General features: G+C 32.8%; 1 protein-coding gene and 1 long non-coding RNA gene across 4 annotated transcripts in view; both read left to right on the top strand.

The window, feature by feature from the left end:
* Nucleotides 1-27,959, top strand: part of MAN1A1 (mannosidase alpha class 1A member 1) — a 197,024-nt gene that overhangs the window by 114,304 nt on the left and 54,761 nt on the right. The gene's annotated exons all lie outside the window — the stretch shown is intronic.
* On the top strand, nucleotides 4-27,778 carry LOC141487875 (uncharacterized). The gene is made up of 2 exons (XR_012468534.1): nucleotides 4-14,302; nucleotides 14,873-27,778. It is a non-coding gene; the product is annotated as an uncharacterized LOC141487875 (long non-coding RNA).

Here is a 27,959-nt window from a genome sequence, read left to right as displayed (position 1 = left end):
AAATTATTAATTTATGTAGTCACATTAATAGGGGGATGAGTTATTATTAAGTTTGGGACAGATTAATTCATTTAGATAAAGTTTTGGAGTTAGTACTCTAACCTAATAAGGGCTGATTAGCTTTGCTATTCTGCTTAGCCATTTCACAAATATTTGCCATTGGTCACAATTAAGATCAGGAAATAGAGGTCATTGTTTTTCAAGCACTATAAGAAAACCAATTTTAAGTATGTGCCCTATGAACATTAGGTCAGGGGTATTATTTCTGTATTTACAGAGAAAGATCATATTGTCATTATTTTGCTCAACAGAAAGGGTTCAGTACCTATTAAGTGCTTCTCAGGGGATCTAGAACATTTTGTAATGAATTTAAGCTGCATACCCAATTGTTTTACACAATGAAGCATTTTTTGCCAATAGATGGGCATCAATCTTGGAGCTGTTTACATGGTGGAAGGTTCCCTTAAGACTATCCAGTCTGCTACTTAGGAGAAAGGATCAGTTCTCAAGCTCATGAAAAAACCTCCAAAACTGAAGATTCTTGAATTGATAGAATTTTTCTGTCTCTATCCCTTCACTCTAAGGGAGAGCAATTCTACTTGTGAAAAAGGATATATATGAATGGACATGTACACAGCATTGGCAATTTAAAAGCATCTTATCAAAAATTTTTAAATTGACTAGACTTTAAATTGATTTCTTCAGAACATGTTTCTTCCTAAATCTTTCATGCAAGTATCCGGTTTTCTTGACATATAAAGGATATTATGAGTTAATTAACTTTTCCTTCAGATAGTCCATTTTCACATATCCATTGTTTTAATCTATTATCATAAATATTTGCTAACTTGAAAGTTATAATATACTGTTACCTTAATACTGACTTCATGATCCATGCAATTGAATTACTTTAATTGAGGTGAGTTTTATAATATGATGTTTCAGGAGTTATTCTCTTGAGAGGAGAAGTCCTGAGATGTCTGCTATCCTAGCTTGAAGAGTTTATCTGTAGCCTCTCTCCATTTCCAGGGAGGGGGTTCTGAGAGGCCACATGGTAGAATAGAAGGAGCACTGCTTTTGGAATTCTATTTCTCTCTATTATTTATCACTTGTATGCTCTTAAAGTCATGTCACTTAATCTCACTAGGATTCAGATCCTCATCTGTAAAATGAAAAAAGTTAGATTAGATGGCCCCTTTCAATACTAAATCTGAATTTATAGCATTAAATTGAACTTCAAAGAATATTTTAAACATGGAAAAAATATTCCAATCACTATTAGAGAAATACAAATATAAAAATTTTGAGGTTCCAGATTGGCAAAGATAGAAAGGGGGAAAATTTACACTTATTAAATAAGCTACAGGAAAATAAGAACACTAATGTACTGTTATTACAGCTGGAATTACTGAATTGGCCAGTCATTCTAGAAAGCTATTTGTAACTATGCTCAGAGATTACACTATGTAATCATGAAAGAGGCTCTATTTCATTATCTAGATTATCTATTGACCTCTTCAAATAACCACCCTCACTTTAAAAAAAAGACTTCTTCAGATCTCTTGCTTTTTCATAGAAATATATAATATTTAACTTCCATGTTTCCAAACTTTTTTTGTATGGAACAGTCCCAAAACTTCATGATGACCACACAAAATTATAATGCTCACCTAGCTTCTAGGCATTTATGATTTATTCTTGTATATACTTACTTTGAAGGGAAGAGATGCAGATAAACTTGAAAGAATTTAACCATAAAATAAACAAAAAGTTAAAGAAATGAATAGAATTTTATGTTTTCTCAGCTGTACATGGCACCTTCACAAAATTGGACATATGGTAGACAGAAACCTCACAAATACCAAAAAAAAAAAAAAAAAAGATGAAATCATTTCCCTCCCTCCTAGTCAAACAAAGGAACTTCCTTTCTTTCATTGATACATTAATCCTTAAAGAAGAAAGATGGTACCAGTTACTTCAGGTGAATGGGGGAGGTAAGGAGAAGTAGTAAACCAACATTTTTCAGATCATATTGCAATAAAATTATTTTCAGTATTTGACCTATTTGAATTTTCAGTATTTGATCTATTTGAAGCATAGGTTAAAATTTAATTGGAAACTAAATAATCTAATCCTAAAGAATGAGAAGATCAAAGAATAAATCATAGATAAAATAAATAATTTCATTAAAGACAATGATGACAATAGGACAGCATAGGAAAATTTGTGGGATTCAGCCAAAGCCATTCTCAGGGGGAGAATTTATATCTCTAAATGTTTACATTAATAAAATAGAAATAGCAGATAAATTAATTGGGTAAGAATTTTTTTAAAAAGTTATAAAAATTTCAATTTGAAAATCTCTAAGAACCAAAATAGAAATTCTGAAAATCAAAGAAAAGGTTGAAATTGAAAGAAAAATTGAAAGGGGAGAAAACATCGAAAGGATATGAAGAGACCTAGATTCTGGTGTCAGTTCTTCCCTTATTTAACTGTAACATTTTAGATCTTTTTCTTTTAAAAAAAAACTTTTTAGGCCCTAATTTCCTTATTGGCAATTAGAGATGCTAGGGAAGGGTTCTTAAATTTTTGTGGCATGGACTCTTTTAGAAGTCTGGTATAATCTAAGGACCCTTTAGGAAAATAATGCTGTTGAAGAAAAAAATATTAAGCCTAATGTCCTACTCTGAGTTTTGACTCTAGTCTTTCATAAATTGATTGTATCATTAATCCAAGCTGTTTCTGGATTAGAAAGATCCAACATAGCATAGTTCCCCATGCCCTCCTATGTGACTCTGTTCAAGATTTTCAGTAGCATTTATTAAAATCTTGAATTAGAAAATGATACATTAAAATTCCATCTGAGTTTAACATTCCATAAATTGTTGATTAGCCAAATCCTTATTTCTTACCTATGTTATCATCCCCCTCATTCCTATTTGAACAAAGGAACTTCCTTTGTTTAATCATTAAAAGAGATCAGTCATACCAGCTACTTCAAGAAGAGGGGAGGTAAGACAGAACTAAACCAGACAAGAGTTTCAAGGTCATAAGGTATGATTCCTCTTGAACTATAAAAGAATTTTTTTACTTATATACACCTCTTTCCAAGGGGCTTCTCCTCAAATTTTGGAAAAGGCTTAAGGAACATTAAATTGTTCTAAAAAAACTTTAAAAGGAAGTTTTAAATGTATAAAAACATAGGATTACAAAGAAAATCAATTACATTGAAATACAAATTTTTTTCCACATTTTTGAAATTAATATTTTGTTTTCCAATTATATACAATAGTAGTTTCTACCCATAATTTTCTGTAAGGTCTTGGATTTTGCAATCTTTCCTCTACCCTCCCTTCCTTCCCTATCCCCCCACAGAAAACTGTCTATTAATCTTTACATTGTTTTCATGCTGTATATTGATCAAAATTGAATGTGTTGGGAGACAAATCATATCCTTGAGGAGAAAAAAAATTTAGAGGTAGAAAAATTATGTAGTACATAAGACACTTTTTTATTTTAAAAAAATGAAGGTAATAGACTTTGGTCTTTGTTTAAACTCCAGTTCTTTCTCTGGGTACAGATGGTAGTCTCTGACACAGGTGCTCTAAAATTGTCTGATTATTGCATTGATAGAATGAGCAAGTCCAATAAGATTGATCATCACCCCCATGTTGCACCTAGGGCATAACCATGTTTTTCTGGTTCTGCTCAACTTGCTCAGCATCAGTTCATGCAAGTCTTTCCAGGTTTCTCTGAATTCCCATCCCACTTGTTTACATATACCACAATTTGTTCAGCCATACCCCAATTGATGGACATTCACACAAAAAATAAAGTTTTTAAAGTTCCCAAACCCTAAGTGGATTAGATTGTCTCTAATTCATTTTATATCTAAGATTTTGTGACTCTAAATGTTGTTGCTTCTAAAAGGTCAAGAAATTGGCAAAGCAAGTACATTAAAATAATCTGAAGTTTTATGAACTTGTGTTGAAGTCATTTCTGTGTAAGAGGGGGAAAGCATTAGAGAAACACACGGGTAGTAGTCATTGTCATCTGATCTTGGAACAAAGGTAAGACATCAGAGCTTTTATCTTTGCTTTCAATCACATCAAGTATATTTGAAATCTCATTTTTATGCTTTTATGTACAACTTAATATAAAAACTATTTTTCATATAGAAATATTATATTTTAATATTTGGAGTTGAAGATTAATAAGCCTTATTGTGAGAATCTCAATTAAATTTTCAAATTAAAATGGGTAAAATTATATGACCATCTGGCTGCCTATAGAAGTAGTGCTCTGGGTTACATCTGACAGCTGTTATTTTTAACTTCAACTGAAGCATAATAAATTCTGCTCCAGCCCCTTAGCTTTACTCTGTGTGTGTCTTCTGCTTCAGTTGGGTTTCTTATATTGTCATATTTTTGCTTTAATCCATTCAGCTATCTACTTCCATTTTATGGGTGAGTTCATCTTATTCATATTCAAAGTTATGATTACAAACTATTTTTCAAAGTTATGATTACCAACTCTGTCTTTCCTCTATGCTATTTAGCTCCCCCATTTAAACATGTCCCTCTTCAAATGTCTGTTTTGCTTCTGAGCACACAGTCTGCCTCCTTTCTGTCATCACTCTTCATCCAAGATAGAGTTCTCTATATCTCAGTGTTCTGTTATTTTTACTTTGAGCCAATTCCAATGAAAGTAAGGTTCAAACATTGCTCTTCACTTTTTCACGTTCCTCTCCACTGTAAAACCTCTTCCTTTCATGTGACATAATTTTCTCATTCTATCTCTACCCTCCCCCTTCTCCCAGTGCATCCCTCTTTCTCAATCCTTAATTTTATTTTTTTAAATTACCATCCCACTATAGTCAATTCACGCTCATTTCTTCTTGCCTATTTTTTTAAATTGCCCTGATAATGATAAAATACTTAGGAGTTTCAGGTATTATCTTCTCATATAAGAATGTAAACTATTTGACTGTATTGAATCCCTTACAGTTTCCTTTTCCTATTTACCTCTTTATGCTTCTCTTCAATATTGCATTTGAAAATCAAATTTTCTATTCTGGTCTGGTTGTTTTATTTAGGAATAAACTGAAAGTCCTCTATTTCATTAGATGTCAGGTTTTTTTTTTCCTCTGGATTATACCCAGTTTTTCTAGATAGATTATTCCTGGTTGTAATCCTAGCTCCTCTGCCTGGGAATCTCCTAAATCTTGTGTGATCTTGACAGTGACAATATTTGAATTGTTTCTTTCTGGTCCCTTGACCTGGGAACTCTGGAATTTGGCTGGAATTTTCCTGGAATTTTTCATTTTGGAATCTCAGGAATTGATTGGTGGATTCTTTTAATTTCTATTTTATCCTCTGGTTCTGTAATATCAGAGCAATTTTCCTTGAAAGTTTCTCAAAATTATCTTCTTTAGAACATCGCTTTCAGGTAATTCAGTAATTCTTAAATTATTTCTCCTCAAACTGTTTTCCAGATCAAATGACTTTCCAATGAGATTTCACATTTTTTTCTATTTTTTTTGTTCTATTGACTTTGTTTTATTGTTTCTGGATATCTTGAGTGATCTTTAACTTTCACTTGCCAAGTTCTAGTAGGAAGACTTTTTTTCAGTCAACTTTTTAACTTCTTGTTTTCCAATTTGGTTAATTCTACTTTTTTTTTAAAAAAAAGAATTCTTTTCAGTAGATATTTTTGTACCTATTTTACCATTTGGCCAATCCTGGTTTTTAAGATGTTATTTCAGTATTTTTATGTCTCCTTTACTAGTAAAGCTGTGGACTCTCTTTTCATAATTTTCTTGTATCATTCATTTTCTGTTTTTCCTCTACCTTTCTTATTTGATTTTTAAAATCTTTTTGGGCTCTTCCAGAAATTTTTTTTTGATGGAGAGAGGCAGATCTATCTCCAACTCACATTTTTCTTTGAGGTTTTAGAGTAGAAATTTTGACTTTGTTTTCTTTTGAATTTGTGTTTTAATCATCCCTATCACTATAGTAACTTTGTATGATCAAGTTCTTTTGTTGTTGTTGGCTCATTTTATAGCCTATTTCTTGGCTTTTAACTGTACATTAAAGTTTGGCTCTGCTGGCAAGGTTGAAAGAACACTGTTCTAATCTTCAGGTTTTTTATGCTGTTTTCAGAACTAGTTCTAAGGAGTCTGTAAATTCAGTTCTTTCATGGGGTATAATCTAAGGAAAGGTATGGACACTGTTCCCTTGACCTTTGCTGGTCTGTGAGCAAGTACAAGTACTGTTCTCCACCCTAAATCTGTGATCAGAGTCCCTGCTTCTCTGAAATGATAAGTACTTTAGTTAAAAAGAACAAAATTGGAATTGTGACTTGAGTTCCTACTCTTCCTGCAGTCACAAGTGTTAGTGCTCCTTTCTGCCTTGGATGTGAGATGTAAAACCCCTATTGCCCTGTAGACAATGATTTCCTTTCAATTGCAAGGGGTACACTAGCATTCCTCTTTATCCTGGGACTGTGACCCAGACTGTATATGGGCAATATAATAGGGTCCTACACAAGTGCCAGCAAAGGGTCCCCTGAACTGATCAGTTTTCTGACCCCCTTACATCTGTGAACTGAGAGCTCCTGAAGCTGATGCAATTGCCCCCAGTCAATGACTGCTATTGACTTGATGGGGTTTTCCAGGTCCAACTCCCCCACCCCAAACCCATTGAGATAGATCTTTCCTACCAACTTCTTGAGTCATCTTAGACTAGAAAATTATTTCACTCTATCCTTTTGTTGCTTCTGTCACTCTAGAATTCAAATGGAGGTGTTTTTTAAAAGTGATTTGAAGGGGAATTTGGGAGAACTCAGGTGGTAGCTGTTAATAATTTTAAGGAATTTTCCATCTTTTTTCTGCTCCTGTTTACCTAAATACCATGGCATCTAAATCATTTAGCAGTCAATGGTGAATTTAATTTTAATTTACATGTACCAAAACTCCTTTCCCCCTCAGCCACTAAGATGCTCATATCTCAAGTACTCTACTTCAGGTCATGAAACTGATTGATCTTCTTAAAGAATGTGATAAATAAGAATACTCCTCTTACAAAAAAGACAAGTTAGGAAAATGAATGCTGAATGCAGTGTCTATGGTTGGCACAGTTTAACTTCCCAAGGAATGCAAAGATTTAATCGAATACTAGATTTCTGATACTAGAACAGGAATAATAGTGGTTTATGTTTATGACAACTCTATGTCTATTCTTAATAGTAAAATCCATTAAAAATGATTGCAATTTCATAATCTAGAGAATCTAGGAGGGTTGGCATGCAGTATCTGCTGCTAAAAATAGAAACAGATTTGGAGCTAGCTGGAAAGGACCTCAAAGTTCATTTTTTTCAACTTCATTTACTTTAAATTGGGCACTTAAAGGTTCATAAAGTTCTTTTCCCATGAAACTCCTGTGAGGTTGGTGGTTCTTTATATATGAGAAAAACGCACTTTGCATATGAGAAATCTTAAATTCAGAGAGATTAAATTGATTTGTTCAAAGTTACATAAGTAGTGTGGGAGACAGGATTTAAGCCATTTTTTTTGTTTTTTTTTAAATGCCACCACAATCACCAGGGGAAGCTTTCAAAAGAAGAAAACAAAAGAGATTGAATAGTGAGGAGTAAAACATATTCCTGTTTTGTAAAGGTAGTAATGTAAAATAAACCTGAGGGTAGGTTAAAACCACACTTTAGGCTCTTTAAAAGCCATACTAAGGGTATTTTGACCTAGAGAAAATGGAAAATCCATGAAGGATTCTGATCTGGGAAATGTTTAGGATTATGTCAGACTTGTATTTTAGTAAGATTGTTTTGGCAGATATGTGAAGGATTGGAGATTCTGGAGGCAGGGAGATCAATTAGGATGCTACTGGTAATTGTCCAAAAAAATGATGATAATGTTCTGAGATTGGGCAATGACCATGAAGTCGAAGGAAATGGTGGAGTCAGGGGCTCTAAACTCGAATATCACTTCTGCTACTTAAATACCTGTGTGACATTGGATGAATCACTGAATTTCCTTAGGCTTCAGTTTCCTCACCTTTAAAATGAGTTGGTTAGACAGGAAAACTTCAACTCTAAATCCATCCCCCTAAATAATATGAATTAATCAGCCATTTTTAAAATAAAATTTAAAATTAATTTAATTAATTTAATTGATCAGTCATTTTTCCTTGTATCAGTCTCTATTACAGAGACTTGCAAAGTAAATATTTCATTAATATTGGTCAAATGAATATGGCATAAGATACAGGCCCTACCTTTAAGGAACCTATAGTTGGGAAGGTAAAAATCACTAGTTTATTGTGAGGGAAACACTTTTTAACCTTTGTATTATATGCATAAACAACAGTTCAACTTGCTTCATTTTATAGATTAGCAAACTGAGGCCCAGATGGTGTTTCTTCCAATGCTATATGACTATATAATGGCATAGTCAAAACTAAAAACTAGAAGAATTCTATGCCAATTTTCTATTGTACCACATTGCCCATCATCAAAGATAAAATAAATAGCAATATAAGATAAAATATGCTTCAAAAAATTTAGATAATAGTGTCTCCCACAGTTAAAGTATGATTCCCCTTGTCAGAGGAACATTACTTGTAAAAGTCTCTGTGGATTTGGTTATCTATATTTAGATGACTTATATACCCTCCTGCATTGCTAATCTCTAGTCACCTCCAGTTGAAAATACCCTAGACATCTCAAATTCATTATATCTAAAATGGAACTCTTTTATCTTTTCTGTGAACCTCTTCCAACCTGCCAACTTCCCTATTTATATTGAAGGTCATTTTCATTCTTCTTATCAGTCAGGTGTGCAACCTGAGACATACTCCACCCTTTCCTATCCCCCAATCATCACCAGATCTTAGCAAGATCTACTCTAAAAATCACTAGTACACATTCTTTTCTCCAATGATAGTTTAATTACTCTGGTTCAAAATTTTATCATCTCTTGACCTGAACCATTGCAGTGACATCTAAATTGTTTAGCTATTTCTTGCCTCATATTTAAAAGGTGCCTTTTTGCCTGAAATGTACTTTTATATATATATTTCCACTTCTAGACCTAGCTCCCTTCTCCTTTCTACTTTCAGTTGTTAGTGTTCTCTTCTCCCCTGTAGAAAAATTTTCTCTATGTATGTTTTATATTTGTGTGTGTGTTTATATTCATAAATAGTTTATAAACTGCTTGAGTTCAGTGAATAATTTGTTTGCTTGGTTTTTGACTTTATACACCAGGCCCCTATTGAAAAGTTTCTTAAAGATTGTTGTTTAATTATTGCAGTCACGTCCAATTCTTCATGACCTCATTTGGGTTTTGGGTTTTGTTTTTTTGTTGTTGGGTTGGGGTTTTTTTTGGTAAATATACTGGAGTAGTTTGTCTTTTTCTTCTTTAGCTCATTTTTACAGATGAAGAAACTTAGGCAAACCAGGGTCAAGTGACTTGACCAGTGTCAAGAGACTTGACCAGTGTCAAGAGACTTGACCAGTGTCAAGACAACTAGTAAGTAGCTGTGATCAGATTTAAACTCAGGTCTTCTTGACTATAGGACTAGTACTACCTAGGGGGCCATTTCTTATACATAGCAAATACTTAATAAATGCTTGTTGAATTAAATTGGAAGTGATGCCTGTGATATAATTGGGAAAGAGACTTTATTCCTAAATTATGGAGAGTTAGGTATCTGGACTCAAATATAAATTGAATCTCAATATTTGTACAACATGAAGATGATGTGGCTCCATCCTACTCTGCCAGACTTAATGAAAGAATTTTCAGTTCTACACTGTGTAGAAAAGTTGAAAATGATATATATTACCATATTATTTAGGGGTAAAGATTTAGAATTGAAAGGGTTCTTTGAAGTTTTCCTGTCTAACTCATTTATTGTCATAACTTGTTGATATACTGGTTGATTTTGCTGAAATACTGATTTTCTTTCTTTTTTCAAGTCTTTGTTCCAAGGAATTATTTGTTTGATGTTAGAAGAGAGAAAGGATAGAAATGAAGGTGGCATAAAAATAAATATGTCAAATAATTTTTATGCTAAAAAAATAAGAATTTTCTGTTCCAGTCAAACTGAACTACTTCCTTTTCCAATCAATATTACTTCATTCTTCACCAACTTCATCTGTTCCTTCATCTTCCCTCTTAAATGCCTTAATCGTACCTCTAGACTCAGTTCTGTTGCCTGCATTTCCATGCAGCCTTTCCTAATTTTGACTTTTTTTATCTCTTCAGTAGTTAGTATTCTCTTCCCACATTGTACTTCTCTGTGCACCTCTTGTTTTTCCCTAGTAGAATTATGAGTCTCTGGTTTTTGTCTTTCTATGTACAGGGTTTGCCCTTATGAATGTTATTGAATTTGATTGAATGACATACAAAGGAGCATAAGTGATACCATAGACCATATTGGGAACTCCCATCTCCAAATCTATTTTTGAAAGCATATTCTGTTAGTTTTATGTCTGTATCTGTAATAGATTATTGTGCCTAGGCCTGGCATTATTAATAGTTTACAATTCACTAGTGACTTGATCAGATAATGTGGAGCATGACAGACAAGTCATCACAGTACATGGCTAGAATGATTCTCATTATTCATGAAACTTACTCATAAGACTGCTCATAAGATGAATAATAAACATATAAAAATGTTTTTAATTTTAAAAAGTCAGTGACTTGCTAATAGATTCATTTTCAATAGAACATATTTTCTTTGAAAATGTGAAAATGCCAAAATTTGAGGTTTGATCTTATTATTGCTATCAATGAGAGGCCAATATGGCTTTTCCCCCTTTCCTGGAGAAGAAAAATCACCCTCCTGAGTTGTGAATTAAGTATTTCATCATTTCCCTATTTCCTGATATAATTCAAGCCTAGATAGAGTAGACTTATTAGGCTTTGATTTTCCCAAAGTGGGTCCTCAATTTAAAATACTATAGTTAACTTTCCCATTATTCATGTGTATCATACAGCATACTGTTTGGGCTCTCCTAATTATTACTCTGTCTTTTCTTGATAAATAGGTTGGGTTTTGCAATACAACACTCTATCTTTTGTTTCTCTTTATGGATTATTCTGAACTGACAGATGCCTGGTGGCTCTATTAAGTTTGCTGAATAGTTTTCTGATATTTGCTGCCTGTTGGTCCAGCTCATGGAACTTGCTAGTAAATGACTCATTTCCATTTCAAACACTGGCTAGTCTGCAAGGCTGTTGAATTATGCACAACTCTTCAGCTGGGTTTTAATCTCCCACTTTTAAAAGTAACTTTATTTACTGGCTACCCTAATCATCCAACAAAGTTTAAACTATGTCATTAAATATAATTCTACTCAGGACATTATGGTTCTGATTGTAATTAAAGTGCAAAGGGCTTTATTTTAAATGAAATGGGGATTTAAGTGGAGCTGTTGTATAGCTGGCATTTTTCTTCAAGGAAGATTTTTTTCCTAGGGGAATAGTTCAGTTAAAGAAATTTTAAGAAAGTTTCTTGAATTTCTCACTGTTCTACTGGCATTGAGTTATCACTTATTAGATTGAAGTTGACTTCTCTAGGAAAGAATAGCATCCCTATTGTATAAATGAGGAAACTGAGCCCCCCCAAAAACATGAATTGCATCCAACCACAATCCTTTTAAAAATTCCTAAACTTTCAAAATATATTAATGCTATTTTTTAACTTAAATCAAAAAATAAAATTTTACAATATAAAAAATGACACTGCCTATTTTTCTCTATTCCTGCTATTATACTTGCATTCAGATCCTGGTTCATTTAGATTTAGGTCTATTCATCTGTGGAATGAATGAGATTTTATTCAAAGGAACTTTGATTTGAATTAAATTGAACTAGTACCTACTAGAGGGGATATTCTGAGGTAGCCACTTCTGAAACTATGAAGAACTATGTCAATATGAACTGATATTGTTTTTTTGTTAATGTTGGGAGGGGGCAGTGAAGAGACTGGCTTTCTAATGGAATTTTAGTTGCTACTGGGAACTTCCTGGATTAAGAAACTCCTAGCTAAACATTAAGAGAGTTGCCTAGAGTAACCTTAGGTTAAGTGATTTTGCCCAGAATCATATCATCAGCATATGACAAGGTGTGAACTCAAATCTTCTTGATTCTGATGCCAGTTTTCTGTCCACCACAGCATGTTTCTTAACTGTTGTAATAATTATTCATATGAGGACTTGCTAAGTCCTTTTCATCCACTTTTGGTGTTTACCTTCACTCAATTCTCATTGGTGATTCCAAGGAGCTATATTATCTACACCCCATTAAATCATCTCAGCAGACAGGTAACACCAAGTTGAGGGTAACTGACAGCCTCAAACCCATTGATAAGTTTGTGCTAGACACAACAGCTCTGTCTAGTGCAAATATATAAGACTTTCCCCAGGAGAATGGGCCAATATAAACAATGTAACAGCCACGGAGACAGTTAAAACAGGTGCAGACACTGAAGACTCCAAGATCATCCACTGCATCCTGAATCCCTCACTGGTCATTCTGACTTTTGTCTTGTCTGTGGACTTCAGTGATTCTGGAAGAGAGAGTGAGATTAACAGCTTTGTGCAATTCTTTCTCACTTGAATTCAATTCACTCTCAATTCAGGATATCACCTTGTGGTGACATTGGTCCTCTTCAAAAATGAAGGATGAGGGGCAGCTAGGTGGCATAGTGGGTAAAGCACCGGCCCTGAAGTCAGGAGTACCTGGGTTCAAATCTGGTCTCAGACACTTAATAATTACCTAGCTGTGTGGCCTTGGGCAGGTCACTTGACCCCATTTGCCTTGCAAAAACCTAAAAAAAAAGGATGAACAGCAAAAATTATTCATAATAATATATGGATTCTGTGCTCAGAATTCCAGGATTAATATTAATTTAAATCCATTTCATGGAGTTTCTTAAAGTTCATTTTACAAGAATATAATATTACTGTTAGTAAGATTAGGGGGTTTCAGCCTAAAGAAAGACATCAAAGTCTTACCTTTTTTTCAAAAGCAGAACTTTGGCCTATATATTCTTGAACTCAGAGCAAATCATTATTCCTTACAAACTGTTTAATTGGATAGACAATTACCTCAATTTCCCAGGGAACCTACCACCTGCCATAATCCCTATGGTTCTCTATACCAAATGTGCATTCTGCTTTCTTTGGATTTGAGATTTAGTTGTTAGGAAGCTTTCTTCTTTTAGGCTGCCATTGAAAATATTTCCTTTTGCAAAGATGATCTCTTAGCCTTTAATTATAGGGAAAAACTTTCATGTAAAGGATGGAGCATTAATTCTATTAGAAATTAACTGAACCCACCAATGCTTATTCACTTCTACCACTCCTCATTGCACAGAAAAGCAGACAGTTACACACACACACACACACACACATCCACGTCACTGTAATTCTGTTTATCCTAGTATACCTAATCCTAAATCACTTTTGTCAAGGATCTAATGCTATTGATGTTCAAATAATTACCCCAAGTTTCCACTTATTTTTAACTAAATAGTCTGCTACTGCTTTTGAAAAACAAGTAATTTCAACCATTAATTACGCTCTAAAATTTTATGACTTCTTGGGTGTTTTATTTTCTCTAACTTTTATTTTTATCCTATAAAAGAAGGGAAACTAATTGAAGCTCATTTCAATGCAGAGGGAAACAGGTGTATTTTTAATGAACACTTCATTGTAACTCTTATACTGGAGAGCCTTTTAAATGAAACACTTCCTAGGGTTTCAGTCACAATGGCTTCATTGTTAGGAACTGATGACCTGGTCACATACCTGAAGACATAGCAAAGGAAGAAACAAAGAAAGGTGGTGGTTATCACTCCCACTGGAGTAATAGGAGGGAAATGAGGCATAATTTGAGATCATTTAATCCCCTCAAGAAGCTTTGGATCACAGTCAGTGTCAGACATAGTAACTGGAATGTACTAAAGGGACTTAATTGTTATAAGTAGGCCAATAAGGATAGTAGACAGGAGTGCACTTAAACTTTACTTTACAGCCTCCTTTCTTGAAGTCTTAGGAAAAAGCAACTCCCAACAAAGGAAGCTTTACAATCAATCACGTGTTATGGAAATTTTGGACTTTGAGGCAGTTAAAGGAATCTGGAATGTTTCCACTCTGCTGCTTGTTAGTATAGTCTAAGTCACAGAGGTAGGTGGAAAAAAACCATATCTACCCAACAGGACTAGATGTTCACAAGTCATAATTGCCTAGCAGCACCCCCACCCTCTTCTCCACCTGGGTAAGTTTAGGAAAGTGAATGGCAGACTTATTTGTCTCTTAATTTTCCATTCACAGTTGAAGAATGTTTATTAAACATGCCTTTTCTAAGGCATAATGTACATTGTCTTAAGTTACAATAACGTGTAAACAAGGAGCAATTTCTAGTTTAGCTAATTCCATTTTTGTATTTTGTTATATCAGACTCTATTTGAGTCCCTTAGGAATAGTTAAAAGTTTAGTAAATGGAAATCCTTTACTAATTATTGAATTGTATTCTGTCTAGCCCCCCAAATAATCCAAGTGTAGCGGGTGGTATACTTTGTCCCAAAGAGAATTGGAATAGAGAGTTGTGGTTTTTTCCTATTTATGAAATTTCCACTTAGATATGTAGAATTTGAAAGATGAAAGAGCCCTTCCAAAATGATGTAGTTTAACTTGCCCTTGAACAAGATCTTAGGGAAGATTTCTTCTCAGGTTTTTAAGAGAAAAAGAATTCAAGCTTTTATTTTAAATCTAGATCATATTATAGCTTTGAACAACTAATGGATTTTGGCAGTTTGACTCAATACTCAATTTATTCTATATGTAGAACTCAGACTTGGAAGAAGTCAAAGCATACACTTCAGCAGCCTCATGGATCAGCAGTGACAGTTGTCTTTTCTGAGACTTGGCTTCCACAGTCTTTTAATGTGCCAGCAATCATCTTTGCAAACTCCACTTTTCATCAGTGAATACATGTCCGACCATACTTTGGTGCATGAAATGAATGGACTTACATTGACCCATCAATTGGTTTAAATGTCCAAATAATCAAACATTTCTGGATGAACTATATAGCTTAGACATTTTATTTTCAAATGCAAAGTTGGACAAAAAGAACTAATTGACCATAAGTATTTGTCTATTTAATATTTGTATGATTTCTACCTCTTTTTTCCCCCTTTCCCAACAGTTTCCCAAGAAACATGAATATTTATCTGACTTTTACACAGGAATTTGAGCCCAGTAAGTGATTCCTACCAAACGAATAAATGTGATTTCAGTGCTAAAACCAGGAAGTTGGTATCAAAAAGAAGATAAAAGATGGCATTGAGACAAAACTCACTGACTGGTCAAGATGGCAAAGTAAAGGCAGGGACACACCAGAGCTCTCCCCCAAACTCCTTCAAATATCTTTAAATAATGACTCTAAACAAATTTTAGAGTGACAACCCACAAAAAGATGGAGTGAAACAATTTTCTTGTCCAAGACAATTTAGGTTTGCAGGAAAGGTCTGTTGAACTAGGTTGAGAGAAGAATGTAGTCCAGAACAGCTGGACCACAGCAAACCAGGAGCAGATACTGGGCAACTGAGTTTCCAGACCTGGGCAACTGAGTTTCCACAGATGGTAAGGGGATCAGTCAGGATAACAGAAGATGAAGCAGCCTCTACATTAAAGGATAGGAGGACTTGGAATGTGATATTATGAAGGGCAAAAGATCTAGTACCACAAGAATAACTACTCTACAAAACTGAGTGATATCCTTCAAGCAGAAAAAAAAATTGATTTTCAGTAACATAGGGGACATTTCCAAATATCCTTGCTGAAAAAAGCCAGAAGTGTTTAAAAAAATTTGACTTTCAAGTATAATATGCAAAAGAAACATAGAAAAGTAAACAGAAAAGAGAAATCATAAGGAATATGATAAAGTTAAACTGTTTATATTCCTCCATGGGAAAAATATATTTATTAAAGGAGGCAGAAGGAATATAGAATTATATAGTCAGTATACATAGAGAGAGGTGTGAGTTGAATTGAATAGTATGATTACCTAAAAAAAATTAAAGGATGAGAAAGAAGAATGCATTGGGAGAAGGGAAAAGGTAGAAGTAGAATAAGACAAATTATCTGATATCAAGAGACTGGAGAGAAATTTTATAGTGGAGAGAAATGGGAGAAGTAGGAGGGGAGCATATGAACCTTACTCTCATTTCAGTTGATTCAAGTGGTTCAGACTTAGTCAAATTTAAGAATCTATCTTAACAAACTAGAAAATAGGAAGGAAAGGAGACAACAAGAGGGGAGGGGGGGGAACTGATGGAAGGAAATGTAGTTTGGAGAAGGTAAAAGTCAGAAGCAAAATACTTTTGAGAACAACCAGGATAAAATGACAGGGAAAGTAGGGTAAACACAGGGAAATATATAGTTGCTAATTATTAACTGTGAAAAAAATTGCAATCAAAATCCTCTGATAAAGACTTCACTTCTCAGACATAGAAAACTATCAGATTTATAGAAATAAGAGCCATTTCTTAATTGATAAATGGTCAAAGGATATGAATAGGCAATTTTCCAACAAATTAAAGCTATCTATAGTCATATGAAAAAAATGCTCTAAATCACAATTGGTAGAAAAATGCAAATTAAAACATCTCTGAGGTACCACCCCACACTTATTAGATTGGCTTAAAGGGCAATAAAGGAAAATGACAAATTTGAGGATGTGGGAAAATTAAGACACTAAGTTCTAGTGAAGTTGTATAATAATTTAACCATTCCAAAATGATTAGTAAATTACAATTAATTCTCTTAGCATTGCTCTGTCAGTTTTCTTCTAGTTAACAAAAGAGGCCATAATCAATCACTGTTAATTCCATTTTGCAGAAAAATCTACAATAGATATTATTTCCAAATATGAATCACCATCATCTGGGTATTCTTTCATACACTGAAAAAGTGATGACCTTTTTGGCATTGATAGTAATATAAAAGAACTTTAGAACTATGTCCATCACTTTTGTCAGTGTGTGATAAAGTGTCATACCCTTTGATCAAGCAATACCATTACTAGGTCTGTATCCCAAAGAAAAAAAAAGGAAAATATTTATCCAAAACTGTGTGCAAAATAATATATAAACAACTTTTAGTAATGGCAAAGAATTGAAACTTGAGGGGTTCATCAGTTCGGGGAATGACTGAACAATGAGTAGAATACTATCAGAAAAACATGGAAAGGCTTAAATGAACAGATGCAAAATGAAATGAGCAGAACCAGGAGAATATTGTACATAGTGATAATAATAATAATATTGTATGATGAGCTCCTAATTTAGCTATCCTCAGCAATACAGTGACCTAAGACAATTCTATAGGATGTATGATGAAGGTTGCTAACCAGCTCCAGAGAAAGAACTGGTAGAGCCTGAAAGTATTTCTTTATTTTTCTTCAATTTTTTGTTTATTTTTTTCTGAAAGAATAGCCTACATGGAATGTATTATGCCTGATACATGTTATAACATGTATCAAGTTGCTTACTTTCTCATTGAGGGGAAGAAAATTTGGAATTCAAAAATATGAGAAACATGTTAAAATTGTTTTTACACGTAATTGGAAAAAATGAAATATTAAATAAGAAAAAAAAGATGACATTGAATGCTATGAGTTGTAGCAATGTCTTTTTACCACAGTAGAGTCCAAGTGTTATCTGTTTAGAGTTTTATTACCATTGAGAAGAATTACCATAAAAGGTAAAAAGTTACAAATATGTATCAAATTTTTCAAATATTTATTACATAAAAATTTATTAATGAAGCTTAACAAAGTGCCTAAAGATATTACAATAGGTGACTAAATAATAATTAACCCCTCTTAAGTTACCTTATTATGAATATAACTTGTAGTCTCCCTGCCTCATAGAACATTAGAATCACAAAATGGATATGAAACAGTAATACAAACTTCATTTATATCACAATCAATGCCAAAAAGGCTATCACTTTTGTCAGTGTGTAAATGAATACCCAGATGGTGATGATTCATATTTGGAAATAACATCTATCGTAGATTTTTCTGGAAAATGGAATTAACAGTGATTGATTATGGCCTCTTTTATTAACTAGAAGAAAAGTGACAGAGCAATGCTAAGAGAATTAATTGTAATTTACTAATCTGGAAATTAATGTGCAGCTGGGCATGAGTACAGGCAGTACAATTTGGTGCTTTAGCAATCATGACAAATTATCGTCATCTGTAAGGTGGAGAGCTGTTGGCTTCTCTTTGCTCAATTTTTAGTAACAGTACCAGTTTCAGGAAGGCTTCATATGTAAAAGTGTTAGAGATGCCCTTTTATCCTGAAAATGTCAATTGGAGTTTAGCGATATTAATTAAAACTCCCTTTTCCTCTTTGTCAGTGTCATACTGTAGATTTTTTTTATGGAACATTTGTACAAAACAGTGATTACTGGTAATTGACCTGCATATGCTGAATAATCTTAAGATGCTACTGAGAATTTAATGTACCTTGTAAATTGAGAGGCTTCCAATTAAGTTGAGTTCTTAAGATAATCACTTTCAAAACTAATCAAGTAACAGGACATTAGTAAAGCTCTTATTGACTTAATTGTGACAAATTAATAAACACAACCAATGCAATTACTATAATGGCTTTATCAACTACCATTTTTCCATAATTTAAGCAGAAATGTATTTTTACTTCCCTGATACAAAATGAAACTGGATTTAATGTTGGTGATGCTCATCTCTAGAAATTGTGTGATTTGGTGTGAATACACTGTAAAAATATTTAGATGATTTCCTTAAACTTTTGCTTTCCTTGATGAATGAACATAAAATTGCATAAAACTGGTTATGATTACATTTGATTAATTCAAAATGTAATTTTAGAATATTAGGTTATGCAGTTCTTATTCATTCTTTACTATATAATTATCCTTGTCTTATACCCTTGTTCTAGAAACTAGTTTCTTTACAAATTAATTAGCCATCGTTTTTTACCCATCCTTCTATTATTGAGCATATAACTTAAAGTCAAAGACAGAGGGGAAAAAGTTATATATACACACCAAAGTATTCATAATAGCATTTTAGAAAACAAAGAAGAAAAAATGGGAAACAAAACCCATCCATTTTGGAGTAACTGAACAAATTTTGGTGTGTGTATGTGTGTGTGCGGGGGGGGGGGGTATAAAAATGTTTTTATGCCATTAGAAATTGTGAATTTGTGGAATTTAGAGAAAATTGGGAAGATTTACTTCAACTCAATTCTCAAAGTGGTTTGATATCTCCTGTGGATCTCTGAAACATTTAATGTGTGACTGAGACATTTAATATGTGACTAAAACATCCAAACTATTTTCATAATAATACTAATTATAATTAATATTAAAATACCATTTTCCTATTAAAATATTGCTCCCCTTTCCAATTACATTCATGTGTCACCATATTATCTTCATATATTTCAATGAAATAACATCACAACAGATGGAAGACAGAAATTGATATGAGAATCCAGATGTCTTCTTTTGAGTATTAATACAGAGATTTGCAAAACAATATAAAATAATGCCACTCTTCTGACTTTTTTAAGAATCTAAAGGGGTCCTGAGACCATGGTATGTTTCTAACTGATATATAGTGAAATAAATAGAACCAAGAGAATGACATACACACTGATCACAATAATTTCAAGAAAAACACTTTAGGTGTGATCAGAGTTTGGTACTTAAGTGAAAGTGCTGTTTAGAAAAGCATGAAAACTTTAATAAAGCCATTTTAAATGATAGAGTATCTTTCTATGATTCTAATATTTAATACAGGTAGCCAACCACACAAATCACTCAATTTTTAAGAATTTTTAAGTGCCTTGAAAGCCATCTGGCATAATGGGTATTATTATAATTATATATTATAACAGATACTGGACTGGGAATCAGAAATGCATAAATACAAATTCTGCTTCAGATATTTACTGAATTACTGGGCAAACCACTTAACCCTTCTCTGTCTCATTTTCCTCAACTTCCAACTACTCTAAGGTTCCTTCTAACTGTTAAGTCTATGATTCTTTGATTTTGTTTGTCAGGTATTATGCTAGGGACAAAAAAAGATATATGGAAAACCCTAGACCCCATTGCATAAAAATAGAGAACTGATAGTTCCCATAAATTGTAGAGGTGACATTTTGATAGATCTTATACATTAGGGCTGCTTCTTTCAGAGGTTTCAGGTCAATAAATTAACTTTAGGGCATCCTAACTCTATAAAGTATATTATTTTAGAAAACCTTAATCATCCAGACCTAAGTTTATTTTTAAAGTTTATCTTTAAAGCCCTTTCATTGTTTCCTTTCCATGTCCTTCTACGTGGTTCTAGTGTCTCCTCCCTTAGTTCTTCCCTTGGGATTAGATGAAAAGGGTTTAATGTATAATCCACCTAAGTGTGTTTTTATTTTCATGGTGTCCTTGAAAACTGAAAAGAATGCATCAGTAATGGTGGAATTTCAGGCATAATGCAGATAGTAGAAAAAATATTGAGAGGAGACCCACCAATACCTTCCAAAAACCCCTGAACTTATAATACTTAGGCAGGTACCTATTCAGTCTACACATAAAGCTGGCCTTGGCCTTGAGGAATAATAGATTTTGGAGTGAAGAATATTTATATGTTCTTCACAGTGTGTATGCACGTGTCTGTAATTCTCAAAAGTCCTTGTCAATGTATTCCCTCTATAATAAACGGTCAGCCACAAACAAGTGAAACAGTAATAGAATCCTAATAGCAACTGTCAGCATCTGGGACACCAGAGGAAAGTACATAATGAAACAGCACAGCTGAAGGGTTATTTTAAAGTTATTGGAAAACCCTAAAATGGGTACTGAAATGAGAAATTGAATTTTAGAGAATAGTGAAAACAAGATCTGAACCATTCAGAAATTGTTTATTACCCCAGACAGTTAATTTCATGTTTTTAAATTTGAGTGGAGAAGAATAATTATTACCACTACACTTTGGTCTGGTTAGTACTTCCTCTGTACATGTTTAGGAGAGTAGGCCTCAGGAAATATATACATACATTATAAACCAAATTTCAAAATGCTATCATCTCTAACAGTCTAAGAAAAACCTTCATTTTATCTCTTCTCCTCTGACCCTTTACCTTGGTGGCATTGTACAATTACAGAAGGTAGATTCTAAGTTATTTCAGATTGGTCTCAAATACTAATCATAGTGATATATACATATAATTTTCTGGTTGTGCTGCAGGAGAATTTTAAATTCAGTTTTTACAGAGATAGCATGATCACTGCTTAAATCCTTGGAAAGAAATTCATATTTGTGTCAGTTTGCTAAGTCAGTGGCTTTTAAAATGGTTCATTATTGGTATTATGGTTAATGAATTATACAATATGGGCTTTGCATTTATAGATTATTGGTCTTATTAAGAAGTAGATCAAGAAAGCTAGAAAATAGTATACATAATGTTAGTAAAAAAACAATAAAGTTGGTTATTTTCATCTATACTAGGAATTTTTAACTTTTTTTTTCATTTCCTAGACTCTTTGGATAGCCTATAACCTATCTTCAGAATCGCGGTTTTAAATGCATAAAATAAAATTTCAAAGGAAACCAGTTATAATAGTTTTATATATATATTTATATTTTAAGTTCACAGGCTTCAAGTTAATATCCCTACATTCAGATAGACTCTATCTCTTTAGTACTCACTCATCTGGAAGGTCTAAATTATTCATTCATCCCAAAAGGATCCTACTTGATGTTTTGAGACCCTTAGACAAGATACTATAGAAATCTTCACCTTCAAGGATGTCAATATCACATGTCTCTATCAGATTTACTTGATATTTTGATATTTGTCTTTGAAAAAAGGATTTAGTAAATAAAATTTATAAACATGAACTACAATTATAACTTCTTTTATTAAAAAGTAAGTTTTTAAAATTATAAATTATTTTTAAGTCATGAATTAATTAATTTTTAAGTGAGAAAATTCTATTTTAAGTAAAAGTGTTTTTTCTTTTATCCTAGAAGAAAAGGAGTGTCAAGGAGAAAATTTTTGCTGACATATGTTAGCAAAAAAAAGCAAAGCTGACAACTTTATCTTACATCAACCCATGATGTAAATTATTCACTTACATGACTTATATGCGTAATTATTCTTGAATTAATTCTCATTATGCCTTAGTACTTTTGTTCTATTAGTACAACATAATTTTTCAGTATCAGTGTGTTAGTTAAGTTGTTGAAAAATGATATTTGTGCAATAAAGAAATTAGATGTCACTAAGATTAAAATATAAGATAATAGAACTTTATATAAGTATCTAAGACAGAATTTCTTAACTTTTTGTGTAATATACTTCTTTGGCAATCTAATGAATTCTATTGAGAATAATATCTATAAATAATTATAGTAAACTATATATTTTTTACAATGTTGTATCCTTAGTGTTGTACTTTGTACAATACTTACATTTTGGAATTCAAAATCCTCCATGATCAACAGGGCCACACCTTCCACTGTACCTCTTTACTCTCAGATATTCTCTTAACCTTTTTGGCTGTCTTATAAAATCTATGAACCATTCCATTATGGAAAAAAATATTTTAAAAGGCATAATTGAAGGAGATTTAGAGGTTAGTTCAGAGACCCCTTAAAATTTATATTCAGACCACTTGGGAATCCATATACCAGTCTGATCCCCTGCTCTCATGTGATTTAATCTAAATAGGTTTTATTCAAAGTCATTATTCCTATAAGATTAGTATTACATATACTTACTTAATGTGGCCTAATTTTTAGGCTCATTCAAAATTCTTTGAAATGAAACCTTTAAGCATTATATAGGCAGCTGGGTTCATAGTGCATCATGTTGGATCTGCTATCAAGAACTATCAAGGTCTGACACTTACTAGCTGAGTAATTCTGGGCAATATCTTCTCTCAGCCTCAGGTTCCTCATCTGTTAATGGAAATAATGTTATAGAATCTATATCCAAAGGTGTTGTGAAAATCAAACAAGAAAGTGCTTTGAAAACCTTATAGCAGCATACAAATTCTAATTGTTATCTTGCATTCTAGTTAGCTTATTAAAGTCAAAATTACAGAAAATGTGATAAATTCTCAATTCTATCATTTTAAATATTCTGCTGAAATACTTTAGAAATAAAGGAATCCTTTTCCCCCCTATTTTTTCTTGATATGCATATGAAAGAAGAGAAACTGTTCCATAAAACAATACATTGTTTTGGTGATATGGATGACTACTATGTTCAGTTATAATATAGGAAGCAAAATAGTTTTCATACATTTTAAGTTTTTAAAAAGATTTTTATCTCTTCAAGGCTACATGGTATCCACCACTAATATTAGCACTTAAAAGCCAATTATTACATGCAAGTATGTATGTGCATAAATTCATATTTGTTCACACCATGTGAACATCATATACAGTTCTTGAAGTAAATTTAATTTTAATCATATAATATCCCCTTCTTATTTGATTCTTCTTTCTTCATCATTGGTTTTATTTTCTATAAACTACAATATGGAGTTATGTTGCATTTACATTTATCTTTTTTTCTTATTTAAGGCAACAGGGTTAAGTGACTTGCCCAAAGTCATACAGCTAAGCGATTATTAAGTGTTTGAGGTTGAATTTGAACTCAGGGCCTGCACTCTATCTACTGTACCACCTAGCTGCCCAAATTTACTTTTGATGAGCAAGTGGCCAGAAATATTTCAGATACACTTCTTAGAAGCATTTCCTTAGAGATAAAAACTAATTTAAACTTGGGATCTTCTTCCATGTAGGCATTTCCTTAGAGATAAAAACTAATTTAAACTTGGGATCTTCTTCCTTGTAGAGAGTTTTAAAATTGTCTCAAATCAGTTGGTACCAAGAGGTAGGGGAAAGAAGGATATTATTAATATAGTTGCTGCTAAACCTTTTCATTCACTTTTAAACAGTATCATTTTCTCTAATCATTCTTCACAGGCTTATTTCTAGGCTTCTGTGCCAACATCTACCTCATCTCTCAAACTCTAATGTCATTTTCCTTCCCCAAGATCTCTAAAGTTCTCCATATTCTAACTAATTAAGTGTAAATTAGATTTTAAATTATTAAGGATGGCAATGTTTAGAGGGCAAAAATGGGAATCATGAACTCAGGTTGTGTTCCTTTTCAGTAGAATGACTTTGGTTAAGTCACTTCACCTGTCTTGTCTTTTTATAAAATGAATAGTTTTGAAATGACTAGAGATAACTTCCCAGTTCTAATATTCTGTGTTCTTTTCTCTAGAGTAAGAACTTTAAAATAATAATAACAATAATAATAATTACACAAAAAGAAAAGTAAAATCTTAGGGGGAAAGTGGAATCTCTTTAATTGTTTCAAAGATGAGACTTAAAAACCATCTGTAAATATTAATGCAGTTTAAAAAAAAAATGCTAGGTATGTTTCCAGTCAGGTGTCTGTCCTAAAATAAAGCTAGTTAAACCATACAAAATGAAATCTCATAGACTTATTACAACTCTCTATCTCAGTGCTTTGATGAATCTATGATACCAGTTAATGCTCCAACATCAGAACTTCATTTGTGCAAGTTGCAAGCCATCCTTGTACTCTCATCCTGTGGTGATTTGTGTACATATCTTTTCATAAACATCTCCATAGATGACCTACCTAACTTGCTGGATGCCTTCCAAGAGATCTCATATTTTATGGGTACCGGTATAAAACTCAGGTTTGCCATCTGTTAACTCCTTACTATATCACCAGCTTCACCCTTTATGGTCATACATATACTTAATGATGTCATTTATGACACATCCTGTGTACAAGTAATAATATACTGCATTCTACTTAAACCTGTTATATGTTTTTCCATTACCCTTTTGGTCACCTGGGATTTTTATTATTCTGAGATGGTGGTATTCCATGATTCATCCACATCTTGCATCACCAGGATAATTCTGAGTACTTCAATGGTTCCATGAGCTCATCACTGTAGGTATTACTTCCAAAGATGTAACTTTTTAAACCATCTATATATTTTCATCTTTTTAAAAAAAAAACTCGACCATAACCTTTATAATGGTCCACATATTGAATTAGGAGCCTTACTTAAACTCTTTAATATTATGGGGTTTAAAATAAAAAGTATTCAAAGGTACCAGGTTGCCACTAAGGATAGCCCAAAGTCTGTTTATGTCATCCTTTGCTCACACTTTGTAACCACCTTTCTGTACATTTCCAAATTGGAATTTTTTTCAGTTACATTGTGTGTAATTCTAGTGTGTTGGGTTGGGTTTTTTTTTTTGCTTTTTTTCCAAAGCAGGAAGCAGCTTGGACTCATGCCTTCTGAAAGTAAATCAAGTCTTATCTATTTCAATTCTAGACTTACTGTCTAATAAATCTAAAAAGAATTTTAGTTGAAATGCACATAAAATCATATCTAGCCAGGTGATTAAACACCATACAAAGAATAATGTTTACTAGCTAAATTTTTGAATTAATTTTAGAATAAAACTTACATTTTAAAAAACTTATAATTCATAATTCATATGTAGCATTCATTGTGAACTCCTAGAGAAATTTTAATTTTAAAATTTTTATGACATCAGAAAAATATAAATGATGCATGGAATTTCACTTTATATCTAAACAAAATAATGCTGAGTGTCTTCTAGAATAGAGGTGGGGAACCTTTTTCTGTCACGGGATAGTTATAACATCTGCAGACTATATTTACTCAAATATTTAAATAATTCAACCCTAAAATGCTCCTAGGTTATTGAATTTCAAGTCCTTACCTACCTTAGCAAGCCAGATCAATACCATCCACATAGGCTGGAGGATCTCCAACCCTGTTCTAGAAGAACTTTCCATTAGTAAGCACTTTGAAAACATTGAACAATATTTTTCTTGTTATTCTATTGTTTCTTCCAAATTATGTTGACTTATCAAAATAGTTGCTCTATTTTTCATTTAGCTTTTTGTTGCCTGTATCCCATGCTTAAAAATTATTTCCTTCTCATTCTGTTCAAGGTTTCATTATTTAAGAATTTAGTTGTAGGGGGCAGCTAGGTGGTACACTGGCCTTGGAGTCAGGAGGACCTGAGTTCAAATGCAGCTTCAGACATTTAATAATTCCCTAGCTGTGTGACCTTGGGCAAGTCACTTAACCCCATTGCCTTGACAAAAAAAAATCTAAAAAAAAATAAGAATTTAGTTGTAGTGGTTACAGATCCAGTTTTTCAGCTTCATTTTAATCGAACTTGTGGACTGAAGATATATTTTTTGAGTTATTTAAAAAAAAAGAAATACATATCAACAGCCATAATGACAGAACTTGTGCTCAAATGTGACCATTCTTTTTTTTTTTAAATGTGACCATTCTTGATTGAAGCCCATGGAAACACAACTTTATTAAATTGAATGACTCTTTGGTTCTTTATTATTAAAGCTCTGAGAAATTCTTCTTCTTTTAACATAGACTATATTATGCATGATACCTCATTTAAATTTGTTGCAGCTTTACAGTATGAGTTGGATGTGAGAGCAAGAAGGCAGAATTTTTTCCGTCATTATAAATAAATTATACATAACAGATTTTCAACTCATCTTTTGATTTTAATTTGTATTCCATATTTTATAAGGTTTTAATACCTTCCAATTCTGTGTGTGTTTGTGTTTAAATTCACAATACTTTTTTACATTCTGTTATTTTATTTTGTCAAGAAATAGAAAAAATTCAATTTCTCAGATTTTTTAAAATTTTTCCTTTCTTATCCAGAAATTACTTTTATAACCACAGAGTGTCAGTGATCCATGTTTAGCCAACAACTGAAAGACTAGTTACCTCAAATTTTGTTAATACTTCTATAAAGATATGTGATGTCTGTAGAGGTAACTGATGTGACTTTATGTGAAACTCTGAACTCTGATATTGTCATTGTATAATCATTTTATTCAACAAAACTCAAAAAGATGAAGTATTAGTAGGATTAAAATTAATTCAATTTGTTTTGTTTTGTTTTTACTCATACTTAGGGCAAATTTTTCTTCAGTCAGTTTATCAAGGCACTAATATTCCAATGAGCAATTAATAAGTAATCATTACACAGTGATCTTTCAGGTAATTTCAAGAATCAATATCTATATGCAACAAGTTTCATTTAGTTTTGCAATTTTATTTAATTAACCTGTAGCTGAATATAATAAGCTCTGAGTTTGGAAATCAGAGTGAACATCTAAGTTGCTTCTAAAATGTGCTAAATGTTTTTTATTTCATTATAGTGTCTCTTAAAACACTGGGGCTGGAAGGAGTTTGATCATTTGTAATGAAAAAGCTTTTAGCCCACACAGTTAAGGCATGAAACAACCTTCTTAGCATTAGATTTTTTGATCCTTAGCCTCCCTTGGAATTTTACTCTAGTTGAAAAAAGAAGATATTGTTTAAAAAGTGAGACAGAATCTGGAAGGACTCCACCTTCATTTTCACTACCAAGGGATTTCAGCGATCCCTCAGGGGTGATTTTGGGATGCTGTTTTGTGGAAAATTCTTTTCTAAGAGATGGAGGGAGATGAGATGGGAGTGGTGGTGGTGGTGGAGAGAGAGAGAGAGAGAGAGAGAGAGAGAGAGAGAGAGAGAGAGAGAGAGAGAGAGAGAGAGAGAGAGAGAGAGAGAATGAGAATGAATATAAATACAAATAAGAATGAATTCAAATCTTGCCAGTTCATGACCTCTTATTCCTGGACTAGATGTTCTAGCAGCTTGTGGCCTTAGGGAAACTACAGGCACTGAATATACCCTAAAGGAATTTGGCTATGATAAATCAGTGCAAGCAAAAGCTGGTCCCTATCTTTAGC

Source organism: Macrotis lagotis, chromosome 5 (assembly GCF_037893015.1).
Source record: "Macrotis lagotis isolate mMagLag1 chromosome 5, bilby.v1.9.chrom.fasta, whole genome shotgun sequence".
NCBI lineage: Eukaryota > Metazoa > Chordata > Mammalia > Peramelemorphia > Peramelidae > Macrotis > Macrotis lagotis.
This window is presented reverse-complemented; position numbering and strand designations above follow the sequence as displayed.